At 35.6% G+C, this 20868-nt stretch overlaps 1 pseudogene; it reads right to left on the reverse strand.

Annotated features, from left to right (window-relative positions):
* Positions 1-20868, reverse strand: part of LOC139849053 (CLP protease regulatory subunit CLPX1, mitochondrial-like) — a 324386-nt pseudogene that overhangs the window by 43691 nt on the left and 259827 nt on the right.

Below are 20868 nucleotides of genomic sequence, written 5' to 3' on the forward strand. Positions count from 1 at the left end.
GTGCTAACTTCTCCATCTTGTCATCTTCTCTTATTGGCAGGAAGTGTGCTGATTTGGTGAGACGATCAACTATTACCCAAACCACTTGCAGTCCTTGGCAATTTAGTGATGAAATCCATGGTAATGTTTTCCCATTTCCATTCCGGGATTTCGGGTTGTTGAAGTAGACCTGATGGTTTCTGATGCTCAGCTTTGACCTTAGAACACGTCAAACATTCTCCTACGTATTTAGCAACATCGGCTTTCATACCCGGCCACCAAAAATGTTTCTTAAGATCCTTGTACATCTTCCCCGTTCCAGGATGTATTGAGTATCTGGTTTTATGAGCTTCTCTAAGTACCATTTCTCTCATATCTCCAAATTTTGGTACCCAAATTCTTTCAGCCCTATACCGGGTTCCGTCTTCTCGAATATTAAGATGCTTCTCCGATCCTTTGGGTATTTCATCCTTTAAATTTCCCTCTTTAAAAACTCCTTGTTGCGCCTCCTTTATTTGAGTAGTAAGGTTATTGTGAATCATTATATTCATAGATTTTACTCGAATGGGTTCTCTGTCCTTTCTGCACAAGGCGTCGGCTACCACATTTGCCTTCCCCGGGTGGTAACGAATCTCAAAATCGTAATCGTTTAACAATTCAATCCACCTACGCTGCCTCATATTCAGTTGTTTCTGATTAAATATGTGCTGAAGACTTTTGTGGTCGGTATATATAATACTTTTGACCCCATATAAGTAGTGCCTCCAAGTCTTTAATGCAAAAACAACCGCGCCTAATTCCAAATCATGCGTCGTATAATTTTGCTCGTGAATCTTCAATTGTCTAGACGCATAAGCAATCACCTTCATTCGTTGCATTAATATACAACCGAGACCTTGCTTTGATGCGTCACAATAAATCACAAAATCATCATTCCCTTCAGGCAATGGCAATATAGGTACCGTAGTTAGCTTTTTCTTCAATAACTGAAACGCTTTCTCTTGTTCATCCTTCCATTCAAATTTCTTCCCTTTATGCGTTAATGCAGTCAAGGGTTTTGCTATTCTGGAAAAGTCTTGGATGAACCTTCTGTAGTAACCAGCTAGTCCTAAAAACTGGCGTATGTGTTTCGGAGTTTTTAGGGTTTCCCACTTTTCAACAGTTTCTATCTTTGCCGGATCCACCTTAATACCTTTTTTGTTCACTATGTGACCGAGGAATTGAACTTCTTCCAACCAAAATGCACACTTTGAAAATTTAGCTTACAATTCTTCCTTCCTCAATACTTCTAACACCTTTCTCAAATGTTCACCGTGTTCTTGGTCATTCTTTGAGTAAATAAGTATGTCATCAATGAAAACAATGACAAACTTGTCAAGGTATGGTCCACACACTCGGTTCATAAGGTCCATGAACACAGCTGGTGCATTAGTTAAACCAAACGGCATGACCATAAACTCGTAATGACCGTAACGTGTTCTGAAAGCAGTCTTTGGAATATAATCTTCTTTCACCCGCATTTGATGATACCCGGAACGTAAGTCAATCTTTGAATAAACAGACGAGCCTTGTGGTTGATCAAATAAGTCGTCGATTCTCGGTAGTGGGTAGCGGTTCTTGATGGTAAGTTTGTTCAACTCTCGGTAGTCGATACACAACCTGAATGTACCATCTTTCTTCTTGACAAATAAAACAGGAGCTCCCCACGGTGATGTGCTTGGTCGAATGAAACCACGCTCTAAAAGTTCTTGTAATTGGCTTTGCAGTTCTTTCATCTCGCTGGGTGCGAGTCTGTAAGGAGCACGAGCTATTGGTGCAGCTCCTGGTACAAGATCTATTTGAAATTCAACGGATCGATGTGGGGGTAATCCCGGTAATTCTTTCGGAAATACATCGGGAAATTCTTTTGCGACGGGAACATCATTGATGCTCTTTTCTTCAGTTTGTACTTTCTCGACGTGTGCTAGAACAGCATAGCAACCTTTTCTTATTAGTTTTTGTGCCTTCAAATTACTAATAAGATGTAGCTTCGTGTTGCCCTTTTCTCCGTACACCATTAAGGGTTTTCCTTTTTCTCGTATAATGCGAATTGCATTTTTGTAACAAACAATCTCTGCTTTTACTTCTTTCAACCAGTCCATACCGATTATCACATCAAAACTCCCTAACTCTACTGGTATCAAATCAATCTTAAATGTTTCGCTAACCAGTTTAATTTCTCGATTCCGACATATATTATCTGCTGAAATTAATTTACCATTTGCTAATTCGAGTAAAAATTTACTATCCAAAGGCGTCAATGGACAACTTAATTTAGCACAAAAATCTCTACTCATATAGCTTCTATCCGCACCCGAATCAAATAAAACGTAAGCAGATTTATTGTCAATAAGAAACGTACCCGTAACAAGCTCCGGGTCTTCCTGTGCCTCTGCCGCATTAATATTGAAAACTCTTCCGCGGCCTTGTCCATTCGTGTTCTCCTGGTTAGGGCAATTTCTAATAATGTGGCCCGGTTTTCCACATTTATAACAAACTACATTGGCATAACTTGCTCCGACACTACTTGCTCCGCCATTACTCGTTCCGACACCATTTGTTCCTTTCGTTCTATTAACCCCTGGTCCATAGACCTCACACTTCGCCGCGCTATGACCATTTCTTTAACACTTGTTGCAAAATTTGGTGCAGAACCCCGAGTGATACTTTTCACACCTTTGACATAGCTGCTTCTGATTGTTGTTGTTGTTGTTGTTGCGGTTATTATTGTTGTTGGGATGATTGTTGTAGTTGCTGTTGTTGTTGTTGTTGTTGTTGTTGTTGGGCCGTTTGTTGTAGTTGCGATTGATGTTGCGATTGTTGGGATAATTGTTGCGATTATTGTTGTAATTGCTGTTGTTGTTGTATTGGTGATTCTTATCACCGTTTTCCTCCTACTTTCTTTTGACTTGCTTCACATTGGCCTCTTCAGCAGTCTGTTCTTTAATTCTTTCTTCAATCTGGTTCACTAGTTTGTGAGCCATTCTACATGCCTGTTGTATGGAGGCGGGCTCGTGTGAACTTATATCTTCTTGGATTCTTTCCGGTAATCCTTTCACAAACGCGTCGATCTTCTCTTCCTCATCTTCGAATGCTCCCGGACACAATAGGCACAATTCTGTGAATCGTCTTTTGTACGTGGTAATATCAAATCCTTAGGTTCGTAACCCTCTAAGTTCTGTCTTGAGCTTATTGACCTCGGTTCTAGGACGGTACTTCTCGTTCATCAAGTGCTTGAATGCTGACCACGGTAGTGCGTACGCATCGTCTTGTCCCACTTGCTCTAGATAGGTATTCCACCATGTTAACGCAGAACCTGTGAAGGTATGCGTAGCGTACTTCACTTTGTCCTCTTCAGTACACTTACTTATGGCAAACACCGATTCGACCTTCTCGGTCCACCGTTTCAATCCGATCGGTCCTTCGGTTCCATCGAATTCCAAAGGTTTGCAGGCAGTGAATTCTTTGTAGGTGCATCCTACATGATTTCCTGTACTGCTAGATCCAAGGTTATTGTTGGTATGTAGCGCAGCCTGTACTGCGGCTATGTTTGAAGCTAGAAAAGTACGGAATTCCTCTTCATTCATATTCACGGTGTGTCGAGTAGTCGGTGCCATTTCCTTCAAAATAGTCAAATGGAACAAGTTAATCATACAGAATATTAAGAGTAGTTAATAGTATTTCGTAGCATAATACGAACTCATTTATAAAAGCTTTTTCTTCATATTATTGTTTTATAAGTTTAAATTCGGGTTGTACCTACACGTTAAGTTCATACTTAGTAGCTAATATACAATTCAACTACTACAATTCTATATATGAAAAACTGATTATAATAATATTTCGCGTTCAAACTTTTACACAATATTTTACAAACTTACAATACCGCTTATTTTACATATAGCATGAAATATAGCACACAATAAATTTGATACAAGATGGTTGTGAAGATAATTCTAGCTAGTACACAAGTCGTTCAGCAAAGGCAATAAAGACACGTAATTCATACGTCCAGAAACAAGTCATGCATTCCGGTTTTACTAGGATTACTTCCCATCCTTGGTCTTGTGGAACATAACCGTTATGGCCGTTGATAAGACAGCGTGTTGTAACGTCGTCAAAGGGACGAGGGTTACGTAATGTCCAACAGTCCCGTAACAATCTAAAAACCTCATTTCTTACCCCAATTACCGACTCCGTCACTTGTGGGAACATTTTGTTTAATAGTTGTAGCCGATGTTCTTGTTCTCACTTTGGTGAGAAGCGAACATTACTAATCCGTAAGCATAACATGCTTCTTTATGTTACATGTTAGCCGCTTTTTCTAAATCACGAAGTCCAATATTCAGATATATTGAGTCAAAATAATTTCTTAACCCATTGCGTAAAATAGCATTTGGGTTCCCCGCAATATATGCGTCAAAGTAAACACATCGTAACTTATGGATTTCCCAATGTGATATCCCCCATCTTTCGAACGAAAGCCTTTTATAAACCAAGGCATTATTGGAACGTTCTTCGAATGTCTTACAAACTGATCTCGCCTTAAATAGTTGTGCCGAAGAATTCTGACCGACTCTAGACAAGATTTCATCAATCATGTCTCCGGGTAGGTCTCTTAAAATATTGGGTTGTCTATCCATTTTGTATTTTAATACTGTAAAATAGACAAGAGTTAGATTCATAAAAAAAATACTTATTAATACAAGCAATTTTTACATATATCATAAAGCATAAGCACACTATATTACATATATTACACCACACGAATACAACTATCTTATTCCGACTCGCTTGTTTCTTCTTCTTCGGTTTTGGTTCGTTTTGCCAAGTTTCTAGGGATATATGATGTTCCCCTAATACGAGCCGTCATTTTCCACATTGGTTTAGAAAAACCTAGTGGTTTAGAGGTTCCCGAGTCATTGTTACAACTTAAGGACTTCGGGGGTTGACGATACATATAAAGTTCATCGGGGTTGGAATTAGATTTCTCTATTTTTATGCCCTTTCCCTTATTATTTTCTTTTGCCTTTTTAAATTCAGTTGGGGTAATTTCTATAACATCATTGGAATTCTCGTCGGAATCCGATTCATAGGAGAATTGGTAATCCTCCCAATATTTTGCTTCCTTGGCGGAAACACCATTGACCATAATTAACCTTGGTCGGTTGGTTGAGGATTTTCTTTTACTTAACCGTTTTATTATTTCCCCCACCGGTTCTATTTCTTCATCCGGTTCCGATTCTTCTTCCGGTTCCGATTCTTCTTCCGGTTCTGACTCTTCTTCCGGTTCCTCTTCGGGAACTTGTGAATCAGTCCACGAATCATTCCAATTTACATTTGACTCTTCATTATTATTAGGTGAGTCAATGGGACTTGTTCTAGAGGTAGACATCTATCACATAATATTAAACACGTTAAGAGATTAATATATCACATAATATTCACATGTTAAAAATATATAGTTTCCAACAAAATTTGTTAAGCAATCATTTTTCAAGTAAACACGGTCGAAGTCCAGACTCACTAATGCATCCTAACAAACTCGATAAGACACACTAATGCAAAATTCTGGTTCTCTAAGACCAACGCTCTGATACCAACTAAAATGTCCCGTTCTTATTGATTAAAAACGTTCCATATTAATTGATTTCGTTGCGAGGTTTTGACCTCTATATGAGACGTTTTTCAAAGACTGCATTCATTTTAAAACAAACCATAACCTTTATTTCATCAATAAAGGTTTAAAAAGCTTTATGTAGATTATCAAATAATGATAATCTAAAATATCCTGTTTACACACGACCATTACATAATGGTTTACAATACAAATATGTTACAACAAAATAAGTTTCTTGAATGCAGTTTTTACACAATATCATACAAGCATGGACTTCAAATCTCGTCCTTATTTAAGTATGCGACAGTGGAAGCTCTTAATAATCACCTGAGAATAAACATGTTTAAAACGTCAACAAAAATGTTGGTGAGTTATAGGTTTAACCTATATATATCAAATCATAATAATAGACCACAAGATTTCATATTTCAATACACATCCCATACATAGAGATAAAAATCATTCATATGGTGAACACCTGGTAACCGACATTAACAAGATGCATATATAAGAATATCCCCATCATTCCGGGACACCCTTCGGATATGAAATAAATTTCGAAGTACTAAAGCATCCGGTACTTTGGATGGGGTTTGTTAGGCCCAATAGATCTATCTTTAGGATTCGCGTCAATTAGGGTGTCTGTTCCCTAATTCTTAGATTACCAGACTTAATAAAAAGGGGCATATTCGATTTCGATAATTCAACCATAGAATGTAGTTTCACATACTTGTGTCTATTTTGTAAATCATTTATAAAACCTGCATGTATTCTCATCCCAAAAATATTAGATTTTAAAAGTGGGACTATAACTCACTTTCACAGATTTTTACTTCGTCGGGAAGTAAGACTTGGCCACTGGTTGATTCACGAACCTTAAGTTCCTTGGATAAACCTACTGGAAAAGAGAAAAATGGATCTAGCTTCAACGGATCCTTGGATGGCTCGAAGTTCTTGAAGCAGAATCATGACACGAAAACAAGTTCAAGTAAGATCATCACTTGAAATAAGATTGTTATAGTTATAGAAATTGAACCAAAGTTTGAATATGATTATTACCTTGTATTAGAATGATAACCTACTGTAAGAAACAAAGATTTCTTAAGGTTGGATGATCACCTTACAAGATTGGAAGTGAGCTAGCAAACTTGAAAGTATTCTTGATTTTATGTAACTAGAACTTGTAGAATTTATGAAGAACACTTAGAACTTGAAGATAGAACTTGAGAGAGATCAATTAGATGAAGAAAATTGAAGAATGAAAGTGTTTGTAGGTGTTTTTGGTCGTTGGTGTATGGATTAGATATAAAGGATATGTAATTTTGTTTTCATGTAAATAAGTCATGAATGATTACTCATATTTTTGTAATTTTATGAGATATTTCATGCTAGTTGCCAAATGATGGTTCCCACATGTGTTAGGTGACTCACATGGGCTGCTAAGAGCTGATCATTGGAGTGTATATACCAATAGTACATACATCTAAAAGCTGTGTATTGTACGAGTACGAATACGGGTGCATACGAGTAGAATTGTTGATGAAACTGAACGAGGATGTAATTATAAGCATTTTTGTTAAGTAGAAGTATTTTGATAAGTTTATTGAAGTCTTTCAAAAGTGTATAAATACATATTAAAACACTACATGTATATACATTTTAACTGAGTCGTTAAGTCATCGTTAGTCGTTACATGTAAGTGTTATTTTGAAACCTTTAGGTTAACGATCTTGTTAAATGTTGTTAACCCAATGTTTATAATATCAAATGAGATTTTAAATTATTATATTATCATGATATTATCATGTATGAATATCTCTTAATATGATATATATACATTAAATGTCTTTACAACGATAATCGTTACATATATGTCTCGTTTAAAAATCATTAAGTTAGTAGTCTTGTTTTTACATATGTAGTTCATTGTTAATATACTTAATGATATGTTTACTTATCATAGTATCATGTTAACTATATATATATATATATCCATATATATGTCATCATATAGTTTTTACAAGTTTTAACGTTCGTGAATCACCGGTCAAATTGGGTGGTCAATTGTCTATATGAAACATATTTCAATTAATCAAGTCTTAACAAGTTTGATTGCTTAACATGTTGGAAACATTTAATCATGTAAATATCAATCTCAATTAATATATATAAACATGGAAAAGTTCGGGTCACTACAGATGTGTACAATCAAACCTTGATCTTACGATCACATGGGGAGAGCGTTACCTTCAAAATTGACCGACCAACCGATCTTACTGGACAAGCAGAGATGTTTCCTATTTCCACCAGATGGATCACTTCCGATGACGAGTCTTCACCACCAGCTGATGATATCGAGATGGGTGTCGAATCATAGTTTGCAGAAGACCCAGAAACGGAAGAAGAAGATCCCAGGGAAGAAATAGAGGGAGAGAAAGAATCTGAAGAGGAAGAGTAAATGGAAGACATAAAAGAAACTGCGACAACACCCGCTCCAAGCATTGAGCGTCATGAAGAAGTAATGAGGCTTGAGACGGAAAATCACAGTTTAATCATTCACTTCAAGAAGAAGACCGACAAGGCTGAGGTTAAGGATATAGGAATTGATCCTGCAAGTATCAAACCAGAGAATCAGAATACTGAAGGAACCCATTCGTCAGACGCATCCTCAGAAGAACAATACACCGATGATGACGAGGTAGAGCAGCATGATGATATTCTGAATAACTCACACTCTCAAATAGAACCAGATCAAGGGGAGCCGGACTCTTCTTCAGATCGAATTCCGATTATATCCACATACGCAGACATGATAACCTTCATCAATGATACCGATGAATTTGAAGACATTCTCAAAGCCATCCAAAAATCAACCATTGATTTTTCACTACGCCTAACCGAAAGAATCATGGCTATCAAGTACGAATACGATCGCTATCTCCGAAGAGAAGACAATGATGTTGAAATCCTAGACGAACGCATCCAAGACTTTATCAATTCTCTACACGATCATATCTATCATGAAGAAAGGCAACGGGACCACAATTCAGTGGTTCGCACTATTCTTGAGACAAGATTCTGCCGAGATCAGAAGATCATTTACTCCAAGGTCTATAACGCCTTAGCCGGATCTGCACTTCCGTTCTCACGAAACCAACGAGCACTACCGACTCTCATCCAGAAGCATATGGATCTTTCCACCGGACGCTCGACTTTCACTCTGACTTGCAAATGATTGAGGATATTCACAACATTTTTGCTCTCTTGGAAAGAGATAATTTTGAGAACACACCAGAGAGATTGGTAATTTACGTAACCATTGATCACCATGCCGACCTGATTATCAAAGTGCTACGAGACGTTGTTATGGAAGAAGCAAGGAGAAACAATTCGTTCTCTCATCTTGAACCAGACCGAGTCAACATAGCCACCTACGTGACTAAGCAGATAACACGTATCTTCCAAGAATCCACAGATCCTAGTTTCACATTTAAAGCTGGATGTAGGGAGATATACTCAAAGACAGTGACATTATGCTTGGGTCAGGGTTGCTCTTCACTTCTTTTCAGCTTCGCCTTTTAGTGAATCTGTGCAAAGCTACTGACTCTTACTGTAGAGATCACCATTCCGAAGACTTCGAAATTCTAAAAATACAGTTTCTGACATTATTTGAAGACCTCCGAAATGAGCACCCCATCAGAGAAATAATCACCACCAGCACTGCTTCTATGATTGTCATTCATGGGTCAACCAGCAGAGCCGTGGATCATATCCTCATCGGACTTGAAGACTTATCGAGAGCCGAACTGCGCACTAATTATCGTTCAGAAGATCTTCAACAGAAGTACCGGATCTTCTACCACTATTGGTCCGACACTTTCTCAGGATTTATCCGCCAAGACTCAATTCCCTCAAGAGAACCAAGATCACAACCATCAGCGAGGAATGTCTGCTTTTTAATGCATCACTACGGTCGAGCCAACGACCTTAAACAAAAGCGCTTCTCGGGAGGCAACCCGTGCAATAAAGTAGAGTAGAAGAATAAAGAACGACAAATGAGCCGATAAAGATGCAAGGATTGGAAGCCAGCCGCATCTGCTAGGGGTATTTCTCTCTTTTTGCTACTAGCTCAAGATTCAAACTATGCCACATCCTAGCTTATCACTAAGTGTGGGATAACACCCAATTAAAACACTAGACAAATACTCCCAAATCATCAACTAAAACTCCTAAGTGTGGGATATACTAGGAACATTGAGGACAATGTTCATCTAAGTGTGGGATGTTGGTATCTTTTTATGCTGTATTACAATAACCCATTACGAAAATTCCAAGTCCTTAAGCCAAATTTCAAAATTTTTGAAAAAGAGACCCTTTTCGAAAGAGTATTTTTGAAAACCTAAAACATTTATCAATAAAAATAAGGCTTAAGTAAGGTGGAAATCTTGTTAGATTGAAATCTCCAATAGAGCATTGCATGACTAAAGCATTATCGACCTAAATTGATTATGGTGAGGCACCTCAAATAAGACCAGCATTCATCTTTAATGCTTCACTATTTTCCATTGAGAGTGCCGATGTCTGTGCTCAGAATCAAAACTTGCTTTAGATCTACATCTCCAATCAGTGAAACGCGGTTCGGTGGTAATCAAAGAGCTAGTCATTTGTCAAACATAAGCCTTCCGCACCTCCACTACTTCTACTCCACCACATCCACATTACCTTTGCTATTTCTCGAAAATCCAGAAAATGAGATTCCTTCTGAAAACCCGATGTTATAAATCTCTCAAGTATCATGGCAAAGTTCCTGAAAAAGTTTACCGGCTAAAAGTTTCTCGAGATGAAGTCCCTTAAAAAAAAAAATATTGTTTATAGTTCTGAGAAAAGGAGCAGAACTTAATAAGAGAAATGCCGAAGAGAACTCGACCGAAAATGATTATCAAATGGAGAAAAGTTCAAAAGTGCTTCTCAAAATACTTCAGCACTCCTATCTATCCAAATAAAAGTCTGTATAAAGACTACATTACCCTTTTATCTCACCCCTCAAAACACAACTTCACTACCACTCCAAAATTCCTTTTCACTACTGACAGATGACCCATAAAGCTGAGATTACTACTGTTCTCGTATTAGCAGCAAGGATTTGAGTCTTTATCAAGCCTATGACGATGGGCGCAGCATGACTGGCTATGAGTGTATTCATTTCTTAGATCTATAGGGAACCCTAAACACTTGAGTGATTTGAGTGACCCGTGAAAGCTAGCCTACGTCATGTAACCTCCTCCCATGCTTGCGGAGATACTTTCAATCCTAACATAGATGACTCATCTTATCTTTTGCTCTTATAATAAAAGCAAATTGTTTGGGCTATTAGAAAAGAAATGCCGAAAAGATTCTTAATAAAATGAGAGTTTGCTTGAGGACAAGCAAAGTCTAAGTGTCGGATATTTGATATCGGCCAAAAAGTCACGTTTTCACCCCGGTATTAAGTCCCAAAAACAACAAAGATTCGAACTTTATAGGCAAAATACCCACTTCGTCGGTTAGAATTGAAGAATAAGTAATTACAAAGGCGATGAAAAAGAATCAAGAGAATCGGAGCTAAAACGAAGATTCTAGAGCGAAAACGGTGAAAGACAAGAAATCAAGTTACGATCCAGAGAATCAAGGCTGACCAGCATCAAAAACGGCCTACCAAACGGCCTGCCATACAGCCTGTTACTATGGAAATAGCCTGCCAGATACAGCCCTCCAAACGTGCCTCCAAACGGGCTGCCTTGAAAACGGCCTGCCAAATACGGGCTGCCAAACGGCCTGCCAAATGGCCTGCCAGCCGTATTTTGGCAAAATCCTAGTCTATTTATAGGGTCTTTATCATTCATTCCAATACACACTTCAATTCACTTCTTTCTCTCTCTTGTACAATATTAGTCATACTCTCAAGGCCTTCTCTCTCTTGTACAATATTAGTCATACTCTCACTTCTTTCTCTCACTTCAATTCACTTTTGTATTCAGAACTCATTTAATCTACTGGTACTTCTATCCCTTATCTTAATGTCTTATTATATTATTTGATTTGATTAGAGAGTAGTTATCTTTAGTGTATGCTATGATATAAGTAGTTATAATGCCGAAATAATATTATGGTTTGTGTATGTCATCGATTGTGCTTTTCGATTATGCTTTCCGAAATAATATTATGGTTTGTGTATGTCGTCGAAATGGTTTGTGTATCTATGTCACCCCTTGGTAAGAGAAGTCTATCGGATACAACGTAAGATCGACTGAGGCACACCGGTTGTAGTAAGTCTATCAAGCTTTGGATTTCGACTGAGGACTCTTTCGTAATGAAACATCTGACTAGGCCCTTAGTACATTGTAGGTCCTAGATCATTCTAGTGTAGTCACCAAGCATATAAACTTCGTACGTGCACGCTGAAGCACAACGGTTGTTGTAAGCTGTACCTCTGCTAAGTAAGGCCATGGAACCCAGCTAGTGTTAACCAGTACACTGAACCATAACGCGGTCTCAAGCATTGCACCCCACTTGAGGGAATCTTAGTTAATTAAGGAACTGTTTGTTTAGACACATAAAGGATTGGACCGTTAGGATAACCGAACGTGTTCATGGAAGTCAGTTTGACTTGGCCATGGTGTTCTTCATGGTTGAACTCTTTTTAAGGGCCTAACTATCTTTTACCAATCATTAACGAAAGCATTGAAACACATCACGTCTCTCGGATATGATAAACCATGTATTCTATTATGCTTAAGAAAGTTTAGACCATTTTGGAATGTTAATACGTCACCCAACCGAGTCGCTCAATTGGATGAGCCGTTTGAACGTCAGACTGCACGGGCGTCGGGGGTAAGGGACGTTGCTGTCTATTCAGAATCTTCAAGCCTAACGCAGTATCCAGTGACATGTCTTATGACAGGGGCGTTTAGGACTAGTGTAATGAATACAAGGCCTCTGCCTATTCATGAGCCAGCATCCCATAATCTCGGCAGAATAACTGATGAAATCATAGTATGCACTCACTTTAACCTTATCTGAATCACAAATTTTATCGCATTTACTTTATCTGTCTTATGAATTAGAAAATCCCAAATTAAATAATCACTACTCCCTAACTATCTTAGGCTTAAATATAGGTTCGATTCTACTGATATCTCAAAAATACGACTCTAGGTCATACTTTCCTTACTTATAAGGAGTAGTAAGATTTAGGCCCCGCTAAATATAAATTTAAAACAGTACCCTTCCCTACGAGTGGCTGATCTTGACGAGCCGTGGCCTGACTACACCGCGCAAACAAAAACCGTCCGTTTCGGCCATATCATGTTCCCTTGCCACGATGATTGGTGTTTGGCCTTTTGTTGGACTTATAAGTTTCTTTACCCTTATGGTGATGAAACTTGCGCTTATGTCTAAAAGCATTTTTAGAGGTTGTCGCCATATTCACCTCAGTGATTGATTTACCGGCCTCAATCCGATCTTCTTCTAGCTCTAAATGGCGCGCACAGTCCTCAAAAGTCTTAATGTTCTCATTATGTGTGAGATGCATTTTCATTTGCTCCCAACTTTGAGGCAAGGAACGTATCATAGCTTGAACCTGTTGTTCATCAGTAAGAACATGACCTGCGTTTCTCAATTCACTTATCATGTTTGACATTTGTCTGACATGCTTTTTCATGGTATGATCAGACTTTTTTTATATTGGTCAAACTTGATAGTGAGAGATCTTAGTTTGGTCACCGAGGTTGCACCAAACTTGTCAGCCAATGCTTTCCACATATCTTTTGCTAGTTCAAACTTGCAAAAATCACGCATGATGTCATCATCCATGCTGCTCAGCAACGTAATGCGAGCAATGGTGTTCTTACGTTTTCAAGTGATGTACACTTCAGCATCCCTTTTATGTTGTTCCGTATCCCCCACCTCAGGTACTTCCATTGATTGAGTAAGAGCAACAAGAGCCTCTTACTCTTCCAACACATATTCGAGTTTCATGCTCCATATTTCATAGTTATCACCATTCAACTTAACACCCTTGTTAAGTTCAGCAACAATGTTCTTTGATGCGGAAGCCATGATTGAACACAAAATTCTATAATAAAGACAATTATGCAAGATTAGTTATATCCACTCAAATATGCAATCGTGTTACAACTATATTATTTTATTAATAATAGGTCATCATAAGCTATAGAGAAAAAGGTCACTATGTTTCCAATTATCATCTATAAACCTATTATAAAGCCATCACTAACGCAATAATATATACAAGATTATGAATTCCTATAAATCTGAAATAGCACAAATTTTCAGTACCATGTTTCAAACTTTGAAACCTTTTAAGTGCTAAAAAAATATTATATTTCACAAAGAAATATATCTTTCAAAATAAAAGACGATACTCTCTTAAACTCCTTTAACTATCATCAACTAGTTATATAATTAACAAAAAAAAAAAAATATCTACTTAGCATTTTTGGTTACAAAAACCAAAAAGTGATTAAGTATATTAAATATGAAGTTAATATACAAAAACATTTTTCATTCACATAATCATTTATTCATAATTACATAATATTCAAGAAACATAAATGAATGTCGTTCACTAATTTTTACGGATTTTATGAACCATAAGCAAACCAAACCTTTACAATTACAAAGGCATTATAGTGGGACATAATTACAAAAAAATGGTAACTTACACTGAATAAATATTATGGAACTACAAAACGTTTTACTCTACATCCTTTTATTCGGCAATTAAAGGAAATAAAACCATGTTCAAATTAATTTTGGGAAAAGAACAGCATGGAAAGTAGTGAAAGTCACAAATATCTTATGTACATATTTAGATAGACTATAGAGAAATAACACACAAAAGAAAAAGAACCTAATCATTTGTGTATTCGTGATGTACCAAAACAAAACAAAACAAATATTAATTTTAATATATTTATACGCATCCATACATGTACAGAGAGATTGTACAGGTACAGAGAGAGATTGTAAGTATACAATATAAACAAGCATACTCCAATTATATATGTACATTTATATAAAATTGCAAATTAAAACTAGTATTTGATGTATCAAACGAATATTTGCAATCAAACTAGTTTAGTACTAATTAAACATAGGCAAATCTTGATCAAGATTATATTATTAACAATGCTAATTTTCTTAATAAATTGTTTACAACTAATGCAACAACAAGTAATAAACAAAAAAAAATTAGCATATAACTGGGAAATAAACTACATGCTCTTGATACCAATGTGGTATATAGATAGGTTCTAGACATACCAGAAACTATACGGCGGAAGCGGTCGGATCGAGGTTTAGATCACCGGTCGGGAAAACAATCACAAATGGAAAACTTTCACAGTTTCACGGCCTAGGTTCCTTCAACGGTTTGCAATGTTCCACTTGAACAAGTATACTCACAATCTCTCAAATCAATATGTGTATGTTCTTCTTTTCTCAGTTATTCAAAAATGTGAATTGTGTATGTAAGATCAACCATCTTAAATGGGTTAACAACTCTCATTTTTTTATACAAACATGTACAATGTGCCAAGAAGATGAGATAGCAATTGGGGCAACTACTCCAACACTTCTTTTGAACCACTCCCACTCAAATTAAATTATTTGTGGGTGACATCAATTTCTAACAAAACAGAAGATCGAACCCTAGAATTCGGATTAAATCAAACAAACAGAAGATCGAACCCTAGAATGCGGAATAAAACACAAAATTCAGCTCAGAAAACTGATCAAAAGATGAAATTTAAATTCATTTGGTCAATTTCCGAGACTTACGCTATAGATTTCGATTTTGAATCTGTGATACGTGTAGCGTGAATCCTGGATTTGCTTTAAGATCACCATGTAAACTAGAAGGATTATGATTAAGATGAGTTAGGGTAGCTGCTATGGATCTAATTTGATTTTGATTTAGCGTGATTATGGAATGGAGTATCGCTTACTGAAAAAGCCACACAGAAATTGAATTACGAAATTACCGAATTGCCCCTCCACATTTTTGTTTTAAAGTTTGAAAATTATGAAATGTGAGGCCATGGATTGAACCTCCTTCTTATAAATGATTTGATAGCAACTTTTTTCAAAGATAAATTGCATATAACTAATCAATTTTCCAATAGTATTATGAACTATGATTTTGTCAGCAAGTTGTTAAAGATGGAGAAAAAAAGTAATCTCAATATTTCTCAATTAATTTTGTTGCAGTAGGTATTTTACTGAATATCCAAAAACTAATTATTTGGCCCCTAACTGATCAGATAAGTATAATTAGTTTATCTCTACATAAAATTACAATTAACAGTTTTAATAACACAAATACAGTCAATTTGTTCATAATAATGAATTGAAAACTTACAGTTTCCAACAAGGTTGAAGTCACAGCTGCAGTTGTAACACCTCTGGCTCTCATATTAGCATGCACAGGTGCCCCAAACCCAATAGACGAGTCCTGGCGTATGTATATAACAAACGTTATGATATAACTTTCAATCCAAAATCGTTTTGACCCGTTACTCAAACCGAACCAACCTGACTCGTTTGCCATCTGTAATATATGAACACTGAGACTAAATGATAGTACTATTGTAATCATACATACCTTTCTGAAATGTTTTTTTCAAGATCTATGAAGGCACCCCCACATATAAACAAGATATCTTTGGTATCAATCTGTTACAATTATAGTTTAAACATTCAAAATTTGGTTTATAAACTCGTTGAAATGTTTAATAGGTCAAACAATCAGTGAAATTTACCTGTATATTGTCTCCTTGAGGATGTTTTCGCGCCCCCTTTTGAAAGGACCCGTTCATATACATTATAAACGATTCACAATAGTTGATTACATTGCGAGGTATTTGACCTCTATATGATACATTTTACAAACATTGCATTCATTTTTAAAAGACAAACTTTCTTTACATCGAAAATTGACAGGCATGCATACCATTTCATAATATCCACTATCCAACTATAAATTGATTTAATAATAATCTTTGATGAACTCAATGACTCGAATGCAACGTTCTTCAAAATATGCTATGAAAGACTCCAAGTAATATCTTTAAAATGAGCAAATGCACAGCGGAAGATTTCTTTAACACCTGAGAATAAACATGCTTTAAAGTGTCAACCAAAAGATTGGTGAGTTCATTAGTTTATCATAATCATTTATTTCCATCATTTTAATAGACCACAAGAATTTCATTTCCAGTTCTCATAAATATACGTCCCATGCATAGAGACAAAAATAATCATTCATATGGTGAACACCTATTAATCGACATTAACTAGATACATATAAGAATATCCCCTATCATTCCGGGATCCTCCTTCGGACATGATATAAATTTCGAAGTACTAAAGCATCCGGTACTTTGGATGGGGTTTGTTAGGCCCAATAGATCTATCTTTAGGATTCACGTCAATTAGGGTGCCTGTTCCCTAATTCTTAGATTACCAAACTTTAATAAAAAGGGGCATATTCGATTTCGATAATTCAACCATAGAATGTAGTTTCAATTACTTGTGTCTATTTCGTCAAACATTTATAAAAGCGCATGTATTCTCAGTCCCAAAAATATAAAGGTAAAAAGGCAAATGAAACTCACCATACTGTATTTCGTAGTAAAAATACATATAACGTCATTGAACAAGTGCAAGGTTGGCCTCGGATTCACGAACATATCAATATTGAGATTCAATATTGCAGGAAAGGTATGTAGACGCAACGGAAATGATAAACACTATATTGACCTCACGAGCATACCCATGAACCATACTCAATCACCTCCATAGCTATAACCCATAATTTCCTTAATCTTATCCTACTCGAAAAACAATTTCGAAACCACTCGGACAGCACTCCGTCGTAATATTTTATGTATACTAATAATATCTTGAAATAATACGGAGTAAATATATATATGTAAATCGATTTAGAGAGTTTAGAGAAAAATATTTTCAAGTTTCTATGAAATAATGAAACCTATTGAATTCTATTTATAATAGATTTTTGAATTATTAAAGTGAATTATTAAAGTATGAATTATTAAAGTAAATTATTAAAGTATGAATTATTAAAGTGAATTATTAAAGTATGAATTATTAAAGTATGAATTATTAAAGTGAATTATTAAAGTATGAATTATTATAGTGAATTATTAAAGTATGAATTATTAAAGTGAATTATTAAAGTTAAAGTAAAGTAAAAATAAAGTAAATGTAAAGTTTAAGTATAGTAAAAGTATAAAACTATGTACGTATAATATGCGTATAAATATATATAATATTAATTTAAATCATTATATATATTTAATAAAATTAAATATAAATATCGTTATCTTTATCATACTAGTTAAGTAATGAGTTGTCAAAAGTGGTTCTAGATATTTATAAAAGTTATATACGTTTTAATAATAAAGTTCTTTTTAAACTGAAAACGTTTTTGTACGTTTGAAACTAAATAGATCAATCGAGTCTTTATGAGATTCAATCTTCCACTATCCTTTGTCTAGTTCTCAATGATTGACAATTTGTTCTTATTTATAAATCACTTTACCATTTTCCGAATATTGTTAAAATGGAAAGATTTCTCAAATCAACGTGGGCCTTTCAACAGAGACTTGTAATCATAATTCAATATATCTGATAATTCAATCATTTGATCTTATCTTCTAATTCCATTGATAAACATTTTGAAACAGATACAATCATATAAAGTATTTAATCTAATATTTTGTTTACATTTCAAGTTATAATATATATACACATATACATATATAATCATATTCGTTTAATGGTTCGTGAATCGTTGGAACTTGGTCGAGGTTGAATGAATGTATGAACAAAGTTTAAAATTCTTGAAATTTAACTTAACAAATATTGCTTATCGTGTCGGAAACATATAAAGATTAAAGTTTAAATTTGGTTGGAAATTTCCGGGTTGTCACAGTACCTACCCGTTAAAGAAATTTCGTCCCGAAATTTGAGTGGAAAGGTCGTGAATGATAATAAGTATGTTTTTATGATGCATACGGGCTGAAAATTAGAGTTTTATCATCAGCGAATAATTTGGATAAACAATCCATTTATATGAAGAGTACGAATGAAGCTAACATAGAAGAGTGAAATGAGTAAGTGTAGATTCATCTTATCATTTGACGTAGATATGATTGATTCTCAGATTTCAATAGATTTGAAGAAAATCTTCTTAATAAGATTTGACTCTCCGGTAATCAAGGGAATTAGGATCCGCTTTAAATGCGATCGTCCATTTTAATTGTTCTGTCAAAGATTTTCTTATAAATTCACCTCCTTCATTTCCTTACAACTCACACCTTCTGTTGATGCATTTTATGCAAGTCCCTAGACATCTACCCATGTCCATTGTAGGTACAACAATTTACAGGCCACCATGATTGCTCGTTATTATCCTATCCGTGTTTGTATGTGGTTACAGGAACTGCAGGAACGAGATTTAGATGTTTGACTATGTTAGACTTAGTCAGACGTACGAGTGAAGCCTCACTAGTACGGCTGACAGGCTCATACGCACGGTTGATGCTGAGCTAAGTCACAATTACAACCTAAATGAGAAGACACGAGTGAGTGATCACCCGTACGGCTGATGAAACCAACTCGTACGTGTGATAAATGAATCGTATGGGTGAGTCAACAGCAGGGGTATATAAAGTCTTATGTTCTTCATTTTAGGTTAAGCCTCTCATTTGTTACACACAATCAGATCTAGTGAGCTCCTCCAATTCTCTCTCAGTCCAAATCACCCAGGTGGTGAATAATAGCTCTAGGTGTTGATCTAATCACACTTGATTTAGTTGTGGTTTGACTAAATTAATAAAAAAAAAACTTAACCTATTCACTAGAGGGTTTGATTCACTTATTCCGCCATTGTGTGAGTTAAATCTGTTGATTTCTAAGTTCCTAGTCATGTTTCATCACCTTCTATTCTTTCCCCCTTAACTCATATTTTAAAGTATTCATCAATATGCTCCATCCAGTTCTGATTCTCGATATACTTCTAACTTTCATATCGGTCATTCTTCTTTTTCATCTACCGCCGGAAGAATCTATTTACTTCTACTATACTCTTGGGTTTATAGTGTTTCTAGTTCTCCCGTGTCTTTATATTGCTATATGCATCGATATATATGGTTTATAATTTCTGGTTTGTCGTTGGACTTTATATGTTCCCTTATATTTCAAAGTCTCTGCTTCTGTCTTCTATAATCATTATCATTCATAGTTAATGCTCTCTTTTATTTGCTGCAATTTATACCTCAATTTCTATTTCGGAGTTTTGTCCTTTTGTTTCTTCGTCTTGCGATTAAGCACCGCTTGTAATGGTCCAGAATTCACAGATATGAATTTCGGAATGAACATTGTTAATGTTCTAGGAAGGAAATTGTGATGGAACGATCTTGACTTATCAAATTACTAGAATACCTTGGAAAAGGCTGAATCATCAAGAAATATTTTTTTGATATTTTAGAGGTTAAATAGAATACAAGAGTCATATAACATGGCACATGATGATGTTATGATCTGTGAATCATCACGTTCCATTTAGAAACTCAGCATGACTTACTGTAATATAATCACATTGATCAAGTGTCATTATATTATACTAATTCATGCTTCAGTTCCCAACACTACTTCAAAATATTCCTATTTTAAACTTGAATGTTTCAAAATTTAGAAACTAAAATAGTTTCTTTTATGATGTAATACAGATAGCGCGAAGAGGTAAATGATTTCAAATAAGAAAAATTAAGAAAATATCTTCAAAAATATGGAGGATATTTATAATGAAAGATATGATGATATTTTAGAATTTCTAATATCAGAGGATGATGAAGAATATTGTCCGCAGGGGTTTAGAGTCAGGAGCAAGGTATTTGTTAATGACTTCAGCAGGTACTGAATTATTTGGATCCTTTGAAGTCAGGTTCAGTCTTTGTAATTTTTCCACAGCCTCCTTCCTACTTTGCTCAATCCGTTTTCCAGTTCCAAAACTTCTCTTTTTCTGCGCTTTGCCAGCACACTTCATCATTATCATCCAGCTTTTACCGTTTAAAGTCGTTTATAGTTTTTGCTGCTTCATCAGCATTTTTTTTCTTCGGAGAACCGATTCGTAGTTCGGAGTG

The sequence above is a fragment of the Rutidosis leptorrhynchoides genome, chromosome 5 (assembly GCF_046630445.1).
Source record: "Rutidosis leptorrhynchoides isolate AG116_Rl617_1_P2 chromosome 5, CSIRO_AGI_Rlap_v1, whole genome shotgun sequence".
Taxonomy (NCBI): domain Eukaryota; kingdom Viridiplantae; phylum Streptophyta; class Magnoliopsida; order Asterales; family Asteraceae; genus Rutidosis; species Rutidosis leptorrhynchoides.